The sequence below is a fragment of the Nelumbo lutea genome, chromosome 7 (assembly GCF_056320005.1).
Source record: "Nelumbo lutea isolate HS-2025 chromosome 7, American lotus-T2T, whole genome shotgun sequence".
NCBI lineage: Eukaryota > Viridiplantae > Streptophyta > Magnoliopsida > Proteales > Nelumbonaceae > Nelumbo > Nelumbo lutea.
The window spans coordinates 25,558,691-25,579,192 of record NC_142690.1 but is presented as its reverse complement, the minus strand read 5'-3'; the positions used below and the strand labels follow the sequence as shown (position 1 = coordinate 25,579,192).

The 20,502-nt window shown below is 33.8% G+C and overlaps 1 pseudogene; it reads right to left on the bottom strand.

Annotated features, from left to right (window-relative positions):
* Nucleotides 1-1,026: 1,026 nt before the first annotated feature.
* On the bottom strand, nucleotides 1,027-14,057 carry LOC148845766 (S-type anion channel SLAH2-like; annotated as a pseudogene).
* Nucleotides 14,058-20,502: the final 6,445 nt, after the last annotated feature.

Genomic DNA, 20,502 nt, shown 5'->3' with positions numbered 1-20,502 from the left:
TCAATGGACCAGGTTTTGATTAAAATTAATCTAAATTAAAACATATTTGAACAGTTTGGATGGTCAAAACATTGAATTAGACCGGTCCAAAATGGTCTAAAAGGTGAGAGGATAGGTGGTTGGGTTGGTGTGTGGTCATGTGCTTATCTACACTTCTATCTTGAAAGGTTTTCACATGGGCTGCGTTTGGAAACAGTGGAAATGGTGTGTAAATCCCAGTTCAGGGTAAATTTGCACTCTGGTTCACTTTTGCCTGTGTTTGGCAGCACTACATTTATGCATTGACAAATGACAGACCAATGCATATTTACATTGATAAAAAGATATAAAAGTACATCACTTAAAAAGAAGTAAATTTGCATTCAAATGGGCTTTTGATAAAAAAAAAAAAAAAGGCATATGCTTTATTGGAATACATGTTTGCATCCATTACATCTAAAAGTCTGTTTGGTAAAAAGGTAAATTTGTTGGTGCAAAACTAACCCAATTTTACAATTTATATGAACCGTTTTACACTCTACGTATTTGCATTCACACTTATTTGCATCGTTTCCAAAGGCAGCCATGAGGAAGCATGTTTGATAACAAAATCACATTTGCTACGATAGTGTCATAGAGTTTCAACACCTAGCAGGGATAACTCCATTCCCCCTTCTCTCTCCTCCCACTTTCTTCCTCTCCCCCCACGTCACGATCATTGCAACCATGGCAAAAGCAAAGCCACCATCCTCCCTTTCTTTCCTCCTACAAAATGTCGTACAAAGCCACCAACCTAAAGGGTATGTTCTAGGTTCTGCCATGGAACCAAAACTAACTAACCCACGCTCACCCATTCTCTCCATGTACATTTGTCCAAGACTATTGATGCAAAACTCTATTACCACCTTGTTCGACCATCAGAGCGGTGAAAACTAGTCTCTACTCAAGTAGGACAAAAAGGAAAGCAGAAAATCCAGCATGGTGTTGACACCATGAACCAGATTGTACAACATGGATACTGGTTAATTAGGCAGGAAGATTCCATTTCTATTTTTTATCTGCACTCATAGATTTCGGAGAAACTTCTATGCCTTTGCCATCTGAACCAGCAGATTTCAAAGAAGCTTCAATGTCTTTGGCATCTGAATTTCCAGATCTCAGATGGAGCTGCTTCTTGCTCTTTTTTGGCGTTTTTGTTGTAATGGCAATGGCAATATCGTTGAGGAAGAGGTCTGGAAATACAAAGGCATGAAGGATGGTGGTGATGAGTAGAGCTGTCACTGTGAGAGTAGAAATGACAGAGTATGACAGACAGAGATTGTGTCACTGGATTTGTGACTACACTTGAATACCCGATTGTTGCAATGGAAGCTCCTGTCATTGGGAAAGTGTATGCCTACCACGCTAGTGAAATCCTGCGGTATGGGATGAAAATAAAATTCAGAAATGTGGATCTAAAGGAGAAAAATGTACCTGAACCCCCTAAACAAATTAGCCCGAACAACCTGCGAAAAACATCCAAAGTAACAAAATAAAATAACTAAGATGTATTTTATGTTATAAAGTTGAAAAGAAAAATAAATATCAATACAAGCTATGATAGCAGATACTTTGCAATGACTTTGTTAGAGAATATCAATGACCTCACCTAACAGCTTAAGTTTTTAGGTGGTCAGTTCATTGAGATATCATCAATCAGAGACTATTTGACTAAGTGATCTAGTGTTCAATCCCCGTCACTCCATTATAATTAATTAAATTTCAGCACGAGGTATGAATAGGCATTTGCTTGTCCACACTTCGAGCCTAATAGACCCTCATGTGAGGGGGACCCATCAAAGAGATTTACCATATGGGAAACCATCAAAGAGTGAATCCCACAATTTCCATCACACATCCAACTTCAGTAGTGAGGGCACCTGTAGAGATTGGCAATATTATTTTTAATTTACTGATGTGGTAGTAGTTTTTGTTTTAAAAAGAAAATAATACATTATTGGCGAGCACCATCCACCCCCAAACATATGTTTTGAATAGATTGACTCCTAAGAGAATGTGAAATTATGTGCTTATTTGTGCACTCAAACATCCATGGAAGAGATAAGAGAGACTAATCAGTGAGACATAGAGAAACAAAGCAATAAAGTAAGCAACCCTTGAAACATAACCAAACGACCCTTGAATATTTGCCCATGCCATGGAAGAAACACTAGGTGCTGCAACAAACAAGAAGAACACTGGGTGGAGCTCCTTTGGAAGTGTCTCATTTGTTGGAAGCCTCTGGTAAAGAGTTACAAATAGCACTATGTAGTGAGCCAACCCAATAGAAAAGAAGAAGATAGGTCCTTTTAGTCCCATAGATGCACCAAGCAATGCACCCACAAAGTTCCCAACAATGGCTAGATGGTTTGAAGGGTTTGCCACTATTGAAAGCCTCCGTTGACCTCCCGACATCCATTGTCCATAGATCTTTAGTTCAAAACAGAAGATTGGACTCATCAAAATGTACCAGAGAGCAAAATGCAGGTTTTTGGAAAGTGAAGGTGCGGCACCAAGTGCTAAGAACAAGAAGGCTATCCAAGGAGCAAAGAAAAAGTTGACACGAATGGGGTGATAATACTCACGCCGGACAGCTTCAAAGTACAAAATCACTTTAAGAGAATAAATTAACAAGATCAGAGCTGTAAGACCAATAGAGATACACAAAAGGACAAGATTTACAGATAGGTTTATGTGGAGGAAACCTGTGGATGTGGAAGTTGCTAGGGTTTTCCACAGAATTGCTTGGCTACTAACCCCTAAACATATCCCAAAAGAAGATATGGGATAGCATAGAAGGAAAGGCCACTACTTGTCTTCTGGAAGCACCAACCCCTCTAAATCCTGGAAAAGGAATGGGAAATTAATGAGCATTTAAATCATGCTATCTACGATGTTAAGTAATTATTATGAATATACAATTTCGTTCAGTATATATATATATATATATATATATATATATATATATATATATATATATATATATATATATATATTGTTTATATTAGAGCTAATTAAATAAACCCATGGAAAGGATTAAAAGAAAAAACATTTACAAGGAAAGATCATGTGAACTGAAATACTGAATTAAGATAACAAGTTCACCAAAAATGAAAGGGGAAAAATATGACAAGAAAATCACATACCCTTAGTGTATCCAATTCGGGCCCTTCTAAAGCATCAAAGTAGCGGTCCACAGGTAAAACCTCAATTTCAAAATTCTGTGAAGTGCGAACTTCTGGTTCAGGACCACGCTGCTTTCCACGTAAATGAGATAGCTGTCCTTGAATTCATCAATCCTCCTTGGAATATTCCTTAGTTGTCCTTCTGAAGGATCAGAAACTTTTCTACTAGAAATTGCATCCACATATGCTATGCCTAGAATTGGTTGAGAATGAAACTTAGTTGTCCTGCTAATAAACATTTTATCATTACCCATTAGTATAACTTTTCTCTTGCTTTCCAAGTGAATCCCCAAAGGAGAAGAAGGCATGCTGATAGAGATAGAATGCAACCGTTCAGAATTTGTGACTTGAGATGCACCCTCCTGCCTCTGGAAAGCAGTGGCCTATAGTTCAGTAAGTCAAATTGAATAACAACTCAATATTATAAAAATAGAATAACTTTATGCAAGCCCATTTGAGGATGTAAACTGGTACAGACATCTGTGACTTATATAATATATAATAGCAAGATAAGCCATTGATATGTCCATAAGGATAATATATATATATATATATAAATGAATAATGCTAGTGTATAAAGCATGCATCAAGAGCTTATAGAGGTGTGCTGCTCTAGTTGTTTGAGTAGTGGATCAGACACAGCTTGTACCCGGTGTACCTTTATACTGCTCATTTATGTACCCAGACCTTGTTAAGGTCATCTAAGACATGATGAATCAAGTGAAGATTAAGTCGGGATATATATATATATATATTGATAGGACCAATCTCTATCAATATATAACAGATTCGTTGAAGACACAACTTACCTTATAATGTACAGAAAGGACTCGAAGTTGGAGTGTTAGTGGTTGAATGATGATTATTCAGGATACCGCACTCTTCAATGTTATCAAATCAAGACACTGTCTCGGATACTGTATACTTGAGAAGGGGTGGAAGTTCTTCAGGAGAATCCTTGCATTTGTTGTCTTCCATGTCAACCAATTTACATTACAGCTACAAAATGTAAGAAACTTTTGTTATACTAAGAGGGAAAAAAGAAGAATTCCATTTACTAGCTAAAAGCAGTTCCATATCAGATGAACGTAACGCATATAGCTTCTTTACATACTATCCTTTAGCTTTATCTTCATGCTGGTATTAGTTAGAAGTTTTATTTCATCATCATGTCCCAACTATATAGGGTCAGCTAGAATTTGTAGTTCATCCAAATGATAAACTCTTACAATTTAAAAGGTTAGTAGCAGAAAACTGTAAACAATAATATTAGACCAATTTACTTTGGTTTGTGAAACGGCAAATTAATTTTTGGAAATGCAGAAATTTCATTACCATAAACTGATTTCTCTACTCAATACTTCTCCCTGAAAGTGGAAGTAATAAATATCCACTAATCCTTGACAAGATGTTGAAGATGGATGTATTCAGAACTGTCAGTGATCCTCGACCACAAGTTTGCATGATTTATTCCCCACAAGAAAGAAATTCTTTGACAAAAAATTGCCTTGCAGTCTTGAAGAAATCTAGAATCCTTCCCATACACCACTTCTAGTCATAAAATGATATAATACCTTTCCCCTCTAATTATATGAACAGGCTGTTCATTTTATATATTCACAATTATTAGAAGCCCGTAACTAGTAAAACAACAGAAAACTCAGAAACAACTTTGCTTCAGACTTGGATTTCCGTTTTCCTTCTTTTTTTTCTTTCTTTTCTATTCTTTTCTTTTTGGAATCTTTCGAAAAACAGAACTGAAATGTGCCCAAGGAATTGCAAAGCTTTCAAAGACAGGAATTCAAGTTGTTGAGTTTCACACAGTATAACTGGTGAATTAATTTTTTGGTGATGTATCAATTTTTTGTGTTAAGTACCTCGTCATTTGGTCTGCTTCCAAGTGGCCAATGACTCAAAGGCCAAAGTGAACTTTTGCTGGATGAGGACCTGGATGCCGAGCTGACCAGGCCGAGCTGGGGGCATATTAGGTGCCGAACTGACTGGGTCGAGCTAGGTAGGTTAGGTGACGAGCTAATTAGGTCGAGCTAGGCAGGTTAGGTGACGAGCTGACCAGAGTGCCGAGCTGCCTATTAGGTGCCGAGCTGACCAAAGGGCCAAGTTGCCTATTAGTTGTCAAGCTTACCAGAGGGCCTAGTTGCCTATTAGTTGCCAAACTGACTAGAGGGCCGAGCTGCCTGGTGGCAAGCTGGATTAATTGTTGAGCTTCGTAGTTCTTTAGAGATCTGCAAGGAATCAATGTCAGAGGACCCGGGGTGGCAAACCCGGTGAGGTCGCTTCGATGCTTAAGTCAGTACTCTCATAGTAGACTACGAGCCAAAAATCATAAAGTATGAGAGCTAGAATATGCTTACTTGCCCCCCTCATGCCATTGGGGTTGGTGCCTTTATATAGGCATTGTTTGGCATGGGCTTCACGCACCATATCCGAGATTTTCGAGAAGTTGTCCAAGTGGTCCGAGATTCCCTAAGGTAACCGCCATGCACGTTGACCACCCTCTGAATCATTCGACACGTGGGCTAACTTCCAAGGATTGTAGGAGTGTTTGGATATGCATGCCGAATTTATCGTCGAGCACGTCTCACAGGTCACCAAGTCGACGCGTGGGCCAAGCCACCAGGTCGCGCCAGGGCCAGGCCGCCAGTTCACACCTAGGCCAGGCCACCAGTTCGCACTTGGGCCAAGCCGCCAGGTGGCGCCAGGGTCAGGCCGCCAGGTCCTGCCAGTGCCAGGCTGCTAGCTCGCGCCTATGCCAGGCTGCCAGGTCACACCTGTGCCAGGCTACTAGCTCGCGCCTATGCCAGGCTACTAGTTCGCACCAGGGCCAGACCGCCAGTTGGGACACCATCAACTTGGCTAAGGCAAGTTGTTGCCAAAGTGGTTCCGAGTGTCACCTATTTGTTTCGAGGTGCCATGTGTCACAATATCATTGAAGGGCCAAATCCACCCTCATCAATAACCAAACACATATACTGATTTGGATGAATCTCTGCAACTGATGATAAAAATAAAATTAACAACAACAACAACAACAACAACAACAACAACAACAACAACAATAATAATAATAATAATAATAATAATAATAATAATAATAAATTCGATCTCTACCATTTTCTTCCTACCTTGCCTTATGAAGAATAATGATTGTGTGCCACCAGTATATTTTCTCATAACTGTTTTCTTGGGATTCTGGTCTTAACTAAACCAAGTAAATAGAAACACTAATAAAAAGAAAGAAAGCAATCTGCATCTGGGTGTTGTGGAGTATAAATAGAACTTCAAATTCATACTAGGATGACTGAAAGAATGAATACAATGCATGGATAGATATTCACAAGTGCTAATTACTAGAAACAAAATCTTACTATTGTAATTTTGCCCTATTTTCTTCTATTTGATCAATAATTGTAGCCTGAAAATGACATCTTACTTGGATAAATAATACAATTTATATAAACAGTTCTCTCCTTCAAACCAAGAAGTAACTAACTCAAAAACTTGGCAGTTTGAGCAATCAATTTGATGGATGATGGAGGGTGATTTGACCCGACCTCCTGAGAAGGTGACACGTGGACATGACTCAGTATAAGCAACAGCTCAGCATAACAGTCTAGCTGCAACTAAGTAACAAGCTCGCAGGATAGCTCGCTACATTACAGCTTGCCACGAAAAGAGCTCACTATAGCGCGAGCTAGAGAACCCCAGTATGCTGAAAGGGAATAGTCCAAGACAAGTCTATCCCAACTCACGAACTGAGAGAACCATCTCGCTCCAATACTTAGGCAAGGAGACTGCCCCAAAGGCAACCTCAGGCAAAATCACCTCGGGACACATCCAAGAGCTCCCTACAAGGCAGCTTGCTATGGGATAGCTCGCTACAAAGCAGCTCGCTGTTAAGCGACACGGAGTTCTCAGGAAGTTTCTTATTTGACAAGACCATACTCGTTAGACTACATCACGTCTCCTCACTAATGGTGCAGTCCCTGCCAACCCAGTAGACTGCACCCACGTCTCTCATCCAATTGGGCAGTACCCTGCAACAGTTACCTGCGTAACCCTGGCAAATAACGGCTGCATAGGGGGCCAGTGGCGGTTATGCCCATTTTGACAAGAACACCTGCATTTAAAGGCCCCAAGGTCGAAGGGGCGAAGGTATCTTGTATCTTACATCTTGTATCTTGAGTTAATCTCGAACTTTCATTAATCTAGCGCTACCCGCACTCTTAGCTCTCTCTGCATTCCTTACCGCTTTCTCAGGTGTTCGAACTTAAGCATCGGAGTATTCCCACTGGGCAAGTCCCTCGGGAATCCTTCGCCGTCTTCTTCTCAGGTACCGCCCGTCGCCAACTAGGAACCAATCAACTGCCAGATAGGAGTGCCCAGATTGCGTAGCATCAATGGAGAAATATGAGTATAGCCCTAATAGCAAAGCAAATATTTTCTTCCCAAGCCTAAGGAGTCCCAAGAAAACAAATATCTTGAAATCATTTAGAGAATTCCAAGGAGAAAATACTAGCTTAAATAGATAAATATGACAACAAATTTCACACAATGTGCCAATTGGCTGGTTGGTAAGGCCTCCTGATGCTTGTATCAGAGCTTGGAATCTGCACAAGGGTTGGTTGGTGGATGGGCTACCCCCATGACAACACATTTCATGGACCCAAAGAAAGGACAATGAATGTATAAATTTGAAAACTTCATCCTAGGTAATCGGCTACATTTTAAAAATATAAATCTGAAATTGTGAAGAAAACTAACCAATCTTCTACTATTACGAATATGGTAGATACATTTTAAAAATATATATATCTGAAATTGTGAAGAAAAATAACTCATGATATATGAGGTTCAAAGGAAAATACTACTTTCTTATACTTTATACTTAAACAAATAATATGGGCTTATCCATGAACATCAATCAGAGGGGCGTGTTGATGAAACTCAACTCTAGAAAGAACTAAAATCTGCACTATGTTCCAATTTTCAACCATAGAGAGATATAAACCACGTGTTAGAAGTTGATTATGCATAAGAAAAGAAACATTAATACTTGTTTGGTTATAATAAAAAATAAAAGAAAAAAAAATCAACAAATGACGATAGAGTTTACTCTAAGATTAAAACAATACATGGTCATACTGCCACATGGCTTAGTGTAATAAACAAAAGAGAAGTAGACAAAAGATATCCAAGTCAAAGTTTACTATCTGAAGTTTACTATTAATCAAATTCAACAAAGAAATGGACAGAAAGGCGCATGATGTAACTTACACTTTCCGATTTGTTTGATATTTTTAAGCAGTAAGGCTATGTTTGTTTGCCCTACTTTTTTCCTTCAAACCAAACATAGCATAAAAAAAAACGTGGCAAGCAAGCTGAACAACGAAGAAGAATTCGGTCACTCAGAAATTGACAAATAACTTCAGAAAGAAATTAAAACAACTACTGTCCCCACAAAACTAATAAATTAAGAATAAATAAGATGAGAAATGTTACCGCTGACAAGAGGACAAGTCCCCCACGGTTCTTGATTCATGTGATTTATTCAGTTCAGACTTGTGTTCAAGTTACGTACAATAAGTTCTTTCGTTCTTTTAAGTACAAGTACCCATTAATGGAAACTAAAGCGTAACTGAAGTTGGCTTTGTCACATGCTCTGGTTATGGTGTACAAATCATATATAAGATATCATTACAAGAAATTGAATTTCTTTGCCTCCATTAAAGGAAATATCTAACATCGAGGTTGGAATTTCGATACGTATCGGCCTGATATGTATCGTATCGGTAGCTTTTTTCTATGCCTTTTCAGGTGGTTTTTTGAGATTTTGACCGGTTCAGGGGGTGGATAGAGCTTAAATTGGCCCCTCTGAATTTGATTTGAAAAAAAAAAAACTAAAAAAATATCTATACTGCTCGATATGCTTATTCGGGCTTTTAAACCTTGCTAACAATTAATTAAAAATACCGACAGGATAACAGCTACAAGTTGTTATTTAGTTTATATCAAATACATGATTTAGTAAAATTGTTTATTTAATATAGGAGGAAAAGAATGTGTTAGAGAATAAAAACCTATTCAGGGACAAGGAATGATTGGGTGGGCCTGTGCTTCTCCACACTTCATGTTAGAGAATAAAAACCTATTTAAGGACAAGGAATGGGTGGGTGGGTGGGTGGGTGGGCCTGTGTTTGTCCACACTTTATGTTAGAGGTTAAAAACCTATTCAGGGACCCAAGGTTCAAAATATCAATATGGGCCGATTTTGGTGATTTTTTCTCTATTTTTGTTTTTTCTAATCTAGTTTAGAGGGATCGATTTAAGGTCCGTCTACCCTTTGAACCATTGTCTAACCCGAAACACCCCTATAGGGATATATCGTGAAGGCCCCAATATGATATATATTAATCGATACGTATAGAAATTTTGAACCTTGAAGGGACCTCTACCAGCTTAAACTTTACCCTTGAACAATTACTTGAGAGAGAAAGGGAGGATGGTGGCTCTGTTTTCGGATTGGTTGCAGCAATGGAGAAGTGGAGGGAGAGAGAAAGAGAAAGAGGAGAGAGAGAGAGAGGCAATTTTGGAAAAGGGACTATAGATCAACCTCAGTTATAGATATTTTCTAATTTTGCCACTTCCATTTACGGATCAAGAAGGGTGTAAGTGCCACGGTGTCAGAAACCTTGCTGGGTGGGATGGAATAATCTGCTCACGACAAAATACTTTTCCACCATGATCTATGCCCAGCCCACCCATCTCACCATGGAGGGATACAGTTCATATCCATTTCCTTCTTCGTTGTTGATTGAAACTTGAAAGTACAAAACAAAACACGGATAGTTGGCAAGAGATCGATCAGGACTCCCATTTTAGAGCTTTAATTTGTTTTCAGAATAGAAAACGTGATTTGCAACTTATAACTTCAAAAGTTCAGTTCGAAACTTTGTGTATTCAATTTTCCAATAAAATATTATTTTCTTATGTTTTCCATTTAAAATAAAAACATGGCCAAGAAAACTGTTATCTATCAATCTTAAATGTGCACCTGTTTGGCGTGTCTTTCCATGCGGTCTTTTGGCTATTTACAAACATGGTAGATTAATTTTCAGTCTATTTCTGTTTGATGTGCAAAAGATCTAATCGTTCAAAAACTGGAATGACGAAAAGATGCTAAAAGTTCATTTCGAACTGATTTTGGAAAGTTCCAAATGAAACTTTTATGTATTTCATGTTTCATTCTTGCACGAAAAAACATAAAAAACTGCATAAAAAATATACATCTACCAAACATACTTTGAACTATTCAAATCTTAATACAAAAACTTAATATGCATCTTTTGAGTATCAAAACTACTAAAAATCTTCCTGAAAAAACAGAGCAAACAGACCCTGCATCTTCCTTACACAACGCTACTGCCCTCCACCCTGTTGCTTTCATGTGGATGTGGGTATTAGGAGAATGAAGAGTGTTTGAGTAAATTAATCAATATTTGTTCCATCAACCAGTCCGTGGCTAGATTCCTACTTTCAATAAAATTTCTTTGATATATATGCATCTTTCAGCTGATCTATTCTCAACACTACGTTTCTTCTTTAGCTTTTGACTTTTATTTGTTTGTATCATTATTGGGTTTTGTGTACTCTTTCATCGAAAAATTAAATAAATTTTATTTTAGCTTCATACCTTTGAATTAAATTCATTGGTTTAAGGCGAACCATTATACTACGAAAGTTTCGTAAGCAATGGTAACAAACTAGCAATCCTCTGTGTCTATAATATATAGAGGAGTGTGGGAGGCGAGAGGTCCTCTCCCCCCATTGCTAGGTAGCACAAAATCCTACTTTCTCCCATAAAACATGTGTGGGTAAATCTAGAAAGAAAAAAAAGTTTTTTCTTATCCTCCTTAACACTTAAATAAGGAAGCCTAGAAATTTTTTTCTTTTCTTAAATTTGTTAATTTTTTAAATCCATGTCATTTTCGAAACTACCAATTAAAAATTCTACTTTCCCCAAAAAATATCTTCTTAAAATCTCCCTCTCTCTCTCTCTCTCTCTCTCTCTCTCTCTCTCCAATAGCCTAAATAATCAGATATCTTAAAATTTCTCCTAAACAACCTCCTCCACTATCCTCAACTTTGAGTTTTTCTCGTAATTAATTATCTACAATTCTTATTTATCTTCTCACCCACTTTTTATCTACATCTATTTACAGAAAGTTTGAATTAAATAATTTAAGAATTATTTAAATGTTCTAAAAAAATTATATAATAGCTTCAAAATATTTATTAAAAAGACAAAAAATAATTATAATCAATTTAATAATATTCATATTATTAACAATTATATATTTTAACAAAATTCATCACAAAATTATGTTCAAACAATATAAATTATGATTTTTTGGACTATTCAGTCAAAATGTTATTCAAATAATAAAAATGTAACATTAAAAATAAAATATTATTTAAATATTTCAATAGCTAAATATCATAAATAAAAAAATATTAAAATTAATATTTTAAATCAATTAATAATATATTTTAAATAGTTACTGAATAACTTTCAATTATAACAAATAGATTAAGATTATAAATATTTAGTTAAATAACTAAGTATTTTAAATAATGAAATACTTAACATAACTAGATTTTAAATAGTTAAAAAAACAAAATTATGTATTAATAGTACTATAATTTTATGGATTATTAAATTCAACAAGTAATTAATATTTTAAAATTTAAATAATGATATTATTTCAATAAAAAACTTAATATTGTAAATAACTAATTTCATTTATTCCAATTAATAATTCTAAAAAATAATTTTCAAAGAATTATTGTTTATTAATAATAATTTTAAAAACTTAGTCTTTATTTATTATATATTTATCTATACTAAAATTAATATTTATTGTATTTCGGTAATTATTTATTGTTTTTATGATAAATATATTTTCAATAATTTTGTATAAATCTATTTTTGTTTTATTATTTAATAGAAAATTTTCAATAATTATTGAAGTTTAATTAAACTACTGTTATTTAGCTCTTTAAATTTAATTTATTGTGTATTTCACTATAAATTTTTAATAATTATTCGAAATTAAATTATTGTTCACGGGTTGGTTTGGTTCAATTTTGTTTGGCCAACCAAATCGACCTGGTTAGGTTGGGGGCTTGACCACTCAAGTTATATTGGTTTGGATAAATTTTTTGTTTGATCGGTCTATTTAAAAGATTTAAACTTAAGAAATTAAGTTTAAATTTAAAAAAAAAAATTGCAATGGTATTATTAAAAAAATAAGTTTAAAATTAAATTTATGATATAAACTATTTTAGCCTAAGAAATATTGGAATTTTCACATTTTCCTATATTAAAAACATATATTTAAAATATAAAATATTAATATATATCTACGGTCGGGTCGTTCGATTTTAGTCAGTTTACAAATTGTCAAAGTGAAGTAATCCAACCCAGTTAGGTTGAAAATTTGTTGAATCAAAGCCAATTGGAAATACTAAAAATTGGGTTAGTCAGTTTCATTAGTTTGATTCGGAATGGAAACAAGGTGGGGTGGGGACGAGGAGCTTCTCCCCATCCCCATCTCCATGGGGATCCCCACTCCCCATGATTCTTTATAATGTCAACCATTATGTTTTTTATTTTATTTAAAAAATAAAAATAAAATAATTAAGATTTACAATCCTATTAGAAAAGATTCAAACATATTCAACCATATTTTTAAAAATATTAACATATAAACATATGTGTACATATATACATATATAAATGTATACGTATATATACATATATATTAGTGAGGATTGGGGTTCATGCGGGGCAGGGAGTGCTCCCCCTATCCCCGCACTGTCCCCACCAATGGGGATGAAAATTTCTCCATCTCCGTCCCTGTAGGGGGGAAATTATCCCCATCCTTGCCCCATTCCGGGCAGATCCCCATGGGATCATGGAAATGGGGAAAATTGCTATCCCTAATTTTAATAAACAACCCTATCTAAAATTAATTAATGTTATTTTTGTATTATAAAAAAATTATTAAAAATAGTATATAAAATATAAATGATTATTAATTATTATATAAAACAATTGTATACTCTTACATGTTTCTATTGTTTATCTTTGACTTAATAAATCCCGTGCATTGTTTCTATTGAATTTTAGATAGGTCCTTGCTAATATATATATTAAAACAATAAAGTCTAGAATTTTTTTTTTTTTTGAATTTTTTATTTTATTAGTTTCATGTTAATAAAACAATTCAGATGTTATATCTGTAGCATCATGCCGAACATATACTTAGAAGTTAGAACTATTGACAATCAAAAACCTATGATTTCTTTCTTTTTTTTTTGTTTTAAGTTGAACAGTAACAATAGTACTGATGAATGCAAATTTTAACGATTATCAGTTTGAAATTGATTATGGTATTATAATTTTGACATTTTGGGTTTCATTTATGAAATCTGATTGCACTCATTTCACTAGGGAGCAATCTGAATTAGTGAATTGGTGATCATTTTTATTTGATGATTTATGTCTGCAAGTAGGTTTTCCCAAATTTCTTAATGAAATGTTGTCCGTCTTAGTGATGGCTGCCTCTACGAATCATTGAAGTACGCCGGTACTGTGATGACCGCATTCTTGATTGCATGACCCAGAAACGCTTCTGCAATTTCCTTCATCTTAGTAAATACAATGGACGAGATCTCTTCGGCAGAGAAGCGCTTCTCTTCGCCTTTGTAGTGAACGACGATCATGGGCTTGTCGCCGGGTCCTGCAATAATCTTGAAGGGCCAGAGTTTCATGTCGCACTGGACAGACGGATCAGAGAATCGCCGCTTAGCGTCGAAGACGGTATTGGCTGGGTTCAGGGCCACTTGGTTCTTCGCTGCATCACCGATCAGTCTCTGTGTATCAGTGAAGGCGACATAGGAGGGAGTGGTTCGGTTGCCTTGGCCGTTGCTTTTGTGTAGGATTGTATTTTTTTTCTCTTTCCTTTTATTGTAGAAGTTGCAGTAGCACTGGAAAGGGGGTGGGAGGGGAAGATATCTCACGTGTAAATTGTTGCAGGTAATAATGAAGTCACATAAAAATGGAACAACTGTCACCAAGTCATTGAATTAGCAGTAGAATGGGGTTAGTAGAAAACCCGGATTGCATAAGAAGAAGGGAATGTGGCAGATGATGAATCCTCTACAGCCTTCCACAACGAGGAGAACAGAATTGCCCTGAGAATTCAGGGGAAGGATGCCCCAGCGCATGGCACATGTCCCAAAAAGCGAGGAGCACCACGGCACTCCCCTCAAGTATTTAAGGGCTCTCCGCATAAGGTATGGCTTCCTTCTCCCACTCTAACATTTTCTCTCTCTTGCGCCCTTGCTCTCTCTCTTCAACTCTTCTAGCCTATGACCCGCTTGTCCTCGACAACTTAGCCTGACCAATCTCCTCTCTCGCTTACAGATTTAAGCGTCGGAGTGCTCCTCCCCGGGGAACCACCTTGGAGCCTCTGACTTTGTCTTTGTAAGTCATCGGCCTCACCACCTCATCTAATACACTTCATCCCACCTTTAGTTAAAAGGGGAAATGGGGAAAAATGAGGACCTTAATTGTCTCAATTTAGGGTAAAAAAGCATTTTCTCTCTTTCATCTGATAATTTATAATCATTTTCTGATTCTTTTCACGTATCGCATGGGTTTGTTGCTAGTTTTATGTAGAAGAAATGAAGATAAAATGTGACAAGGTACATAAATCTACACTTATCCTCTCCCTCACCCCCATCTATTCTATATGAGCTAAAAGCAAAAAGTATGTAAACATGCTAAAAGCACTTCATCCAATTGCACAATAAGAGCATCTCCCCATGAATTTTAAATGCAAGTATAGGAGATGTTCCCAATATGCAACAAGATGACATGTTCTTGGTATGTTAACACACTTTACACACACATGCATGCATCAAAGGGCTTTTCCTTCAACCAAGTGACAAATGGCAACCTATCTTATGAAGAAAGAGCATCTAAGAAGTGGGTGATTCCACTCAAAAGAAAAAAAAAAAAACCTCTATTCTCAAAAGTTCATTTGAAATATTTACATGGCTACCCATCAAAATAAAACTCACCACTTCAAATGGCATGGGTTCTATACTAGCCTTTGTAACTAAGCTTCCTAATTAAAATAGAAGACTCATTCTATTAAATGAAATAGATCATCAATTACAAATTAAACCTAATTTAATGTGCTAAATTAAATAAGAAATCCAAATCAAACTTACCATGTAAACATAAGTAAAAAGGTTGTGTTTGGAATCAATGTAAAATGTCAAATACATTGATGACGTTTTACATTGAACTAGAAAATGACCATTGTTTTTTTGAAAATAGTGATGGGTGGAAGAGTGTAAGTTTTACAACGATAAAATCGATATAGTTTTTACATCGATTATCGATTAAAACTATAAAATTGATGAGGTTTTACATTGATTATCGACGTAAAACTATACTCCATCCAAACACATGCAAAATTGAACCGAAGTATAGTTTTACATCGATAATAATTATACCCTCTTTCCAAACGCATACAAAACCAAATCGATGTAAAATTTACATCAATTCTTGATTTACATCACATCCAAATGCAGCCTAAATCTCAAACCAAATTATAAATGGTGAGAAACTCATTCTTCTAGATAAAATGGGTTATTAGTTACAAACAAAACCTGATTTAATATCTTAAATCAAATAAAAAACTTATCTATAAATAAATCTTTACCAAAAAATCAAAAATCAAACATAAAAGTTAACCTAAATTTGCAACAAAGATAATGGGTGTCAAATTAATAATACTTTTTATGGGATCATTTTCTAGTATACATACTAAAGAAAAGCCCTTGGGCTAGAAAACTTCTACTTCAGAGAAATGGCACCTTATCTTCCCAAGAAAGAGCATTCAAAGAATTTTTTTCTACTCTCAAATAGAAGTATTTGTTTTCCTTAAATACATGCTTATCCACTCTCAAAAAAGTGAGAAGAGTTAAGAGAAAAAAAAAAAAAAAAAAAACTCTAACTTTAAACATACAATTACCCATTTCAAAAGACGGAAGCCTGGAAAACATATTAATCTTTCTCATATAATTTTCTAATTCAAATAAAATACTATAAAAATTACAAAAAAAAAATAAACAGGAAATCTTTATATATTATTAATTAAATAATCGGGTTAGAACCGAAAATTAATAAAAAGGTAATTTACCTCCTGAGAAATTAAAAAGAAAAAAAAAAAAAAAAACGCTAGTAAGTGCACTTATCCAAGTGTATTACCAGGAAACATTTGCCCAAATAAATGATTACCCCAAAAACAAACTAAGCCTTATGTCCCGTTAGTTTTGCAGTAAAAATGGGGGAAGGGAGTAAGTAGATTGGTCCCATAGAAATACAATAATCCCATGTTTGGCCACTGTTATAATGGGGCCCATAAAAATTTCAAAGAGTATTATTGGGTAATCAATATGGGTACGTTATTTATCCACCCTCCAAAAACACCAATTTTATTATTTGAATAATCCTTGGCCAAGTCCAATGTTGTGATTACCTGAGTAATGCTTCCTCGGAATCACATGCTTGGGGAAACGCCTTACCCAGGTTATGCAAAATGGAGGAGGCCTTGTAGTTAGCTAGTTATTTGAAAACTAAGAAATTCTTACAGTGAACTTGGATAAGTGAGTCATTTGCCCAAAACCATCTACTCCATTATTTTGAAAACAACCAAAGGTAGGAAAATGAATGGTTGTGATTCTTATCTAAGAGTTCAGATGCTTCAGAATAATACTTTAAAGGGGCTTTCCACAATGTAAATGGTTTCTTATTTTTAAAACAAAAATAAAATATTTTAAGCAATTGTTTTTCTTTTAGAAAAGAAAACCATTCATATTGTGGAAAACCCCGAATTTTGGTAGGGGTGATCATGGGCCTATACTGATTGTGCTAGGCTGAGCACCTATAGTAAGGGTTATAGTCTAGCCCCCAAGTTAATATAACAAATATGTTGCTAAAACGACATGATACCAAAAGAACTTTGGCCAATCAAAGCTCGCTGTGAATTTTGATAAATGTCACCTGATTGGTTACTACTTTTATGATACTTATTGATTTATTACAAGATATTCCAACATCATAGCCGAACCCTAACAAATAATATATGTATAAATCAATTAATAGTATAAAATATTATTTATAATATGAATTGTGTTGTATTGTAATACTAGTAATTAAGCAAGTGTGTTGCACATGAGAAATTTTTTTTCATATTAATTACTTGAATTTTAGATATATTGTAGTTAAGATAGAAATTAAAAATGAATAAAAGTAATAATATGATTAAAAATAAACTTAAATGATTGTAGTAAATGTGCACGTGTATTGCACGTGGAAATTTTCAATTACAATTACAATTATTATTATTATTATTATTATTACTATTATTATTATTATTATTATTATTATTATTATTATTATTATTATTATTATTATTATTATTATTATTATGATGATGATGATGATGATGATGAATATATTATAATAATAATAATTTTATTATTATTAATATGATGAATATATTATTATTCTCATTTATTATTATTGTAATTCATTTTTGTCATAAATAAAAATTATTTTATTTCAATAATTATTCTCATTTAATATGATGAATATATAACATCAGAAATGTTCCCAAATGTTTTTAACAAAATTTTGCATTTTTTCATTTTTTGTGTTGTATCTTTTTTAAAATATTTATTATTCAATTATGACATCATGAGTTTATTTAGATCATTAACCAACCATTTAGATAAGAAAATAGCTTTGCTTTCGTATCAATTTTAAATTATATAATTCATCCATATTGTATAAACAACTTTTACTTATCACACTTAATTTTTATTTAACATAATTAATATATAACTTTTTATACATTATTTTGATTACTTGTACTTTTTTTTTATTTTTTAAAGATTTATTATTTAACTATCATATCATCGATTAATCCACTTGACCCAAACCACTAACCCACCACCTAGAAAGGAATATAGTTTGATTTCTAGGTTGACATTAAATTTTGTATTACATTTCTTGCATTGATAAAATTGTTTCTTATGTATAATAATTATTTTTATTCAATATAATGAATGTACAATATTAGTGATGTACCCAATATTTTATTTTTTATAAATATATAACAATAGATATGTGCCCAAATTTTTTCTATTTTTTATTTTTGTGATTCTTTATATTTTCTATTTTTAAAACCGTTATTATTTGACTATAACATCATTTCATTTCTATGTTGATTTTAAATTTTTCATTCCATTTTCATCATTAGTAAAAATACTTCTTATGTTTCATACTTATTTGTTTTAATGAATATACAATATTAGAGATATGCCCAATTCTTTTTTTAATTTTTCATTATTTAATTATGACATTATTTATTAACTCATTTGACCACAAATGGTTGAATTTCTTATCCACCATCGGAAGGGAAGAAAATGGTTTTGTGTTCAAATTACTTTTCAAAATATTTAATTTTATACTATTAAAATTAATATTGTGGATTTAATTAGTAGAATTTAATGATGAAAAAACTATATCTTAAATATAGGATTTAATGAGAGAATATACCTAAGATATTATATTTAATGAGAGAGAATAAGAAAATAGTTTTATTTCCAATTGGTTTAAATTTTACATTCTATTTCCATCATTAATAAAAACATTTCTTTTTTATCATACTTATTATTGTTTAATATGTCGAATATATGATGTTAAAAAAGTTCTCAAATTTTTAAATTTCTATATATATTTTTCATTTTATTATTTAATTGTGGCAACATGGATTGTCCCATTTGACACAAATTGGTTTAACTTTCTACCATCACCTAGATGAAAACACTTTTTTTAGGTAGATTTAAAAGAATAATTTTTTATGTTATTGGAATTATTAATTTAGTATGTATGGATTTAATTAATATAATTTAATGATGAGAAGAAACAAAAATACCTTAAGCATATGATTCAAAGAAGGTGAGTGCAAGTTAATACATTAAATGTTGGATGCTTCGATTTAATGAAAGGGAATTGAATGCATTGAATATCTTAAACTTACCTTTTTTTCAACTCATTTAATATCAAACTATCAATAACCATTTACCCTATTTGCCTTCATTTTTTATCAATAAATTTAAATATGAAGGGGTACATATTGTCCATAGAAAATTCCAAAAATATTCTTGAGGCTATTCATGCTTTTTAAAGTAGTATATATTTATATATACCATATTAAATATAAAATAAGGCAACACATAATACATCTATATATTTAATTTATATTAGTGTATAGGCACATTCTAAGCACTTGTGCAAGGACAAAATATAAGTTATTATATAATCAAATTTAACTTTTATAACTTGCATTAAATCAAAGAAAAGTATTTGCTTGATATATAATATAGATGATATAAATAATTTTGCAAACCCGATATTGGTTGAGCCCAAGATTCAAAATATCGATACGACTTGTCTACCCCCTGAACTGGGTTAAACCCCGAAACACCCCTTGTAGGGATGTATCAGGAAGCCCCTGATATGATATATATCGATTGATACAATCCAATACTTATCAAAATTTCAAACCTTGACTGGGCTTGGGCCAGGTCTAAACACATAACCTAGGCCCAAGGGTTTCCAAGCAAAATGAAAATAATCACCAAATTTATAGAGGTTTGAGGTAATAATGGTGATATATTCATAAGTTTTGTTACTTGTAAGCAAATTTACCGAGTTTTGAGGCAATTTTGGTGATACATTGTTCACTAGTTCTTTTATTTCTCCACATACAAGCAAGGTTCAAAATTTTGTAACGTATCGACCGATACATATTGTATCTTTGAGGTTCTGGCACAGGGAACGGTACCAAATCTTTAGTACCGTTCCTTTTCGCCATTCTGGAAATGTATTGTGTCCGTATCGATAACATTTCGGTGATATCAGCCTATTTCGGTTCTGTATTGGCCGATACGCTACCATATCAATTGCGTATTGGCCGATACAGTGTGATTTTACTATTGTGGAAAACCAAAAAAAAATCCATTCGAAAGAGGGCTTCTAAACCCATTTTAGAAGCCCTCTTTCTTCCCAAAACCCTCTAGAAACCTTCATACCATTCTTAGAGATTGAAATCTAGCCAAAACCCATCAAAAC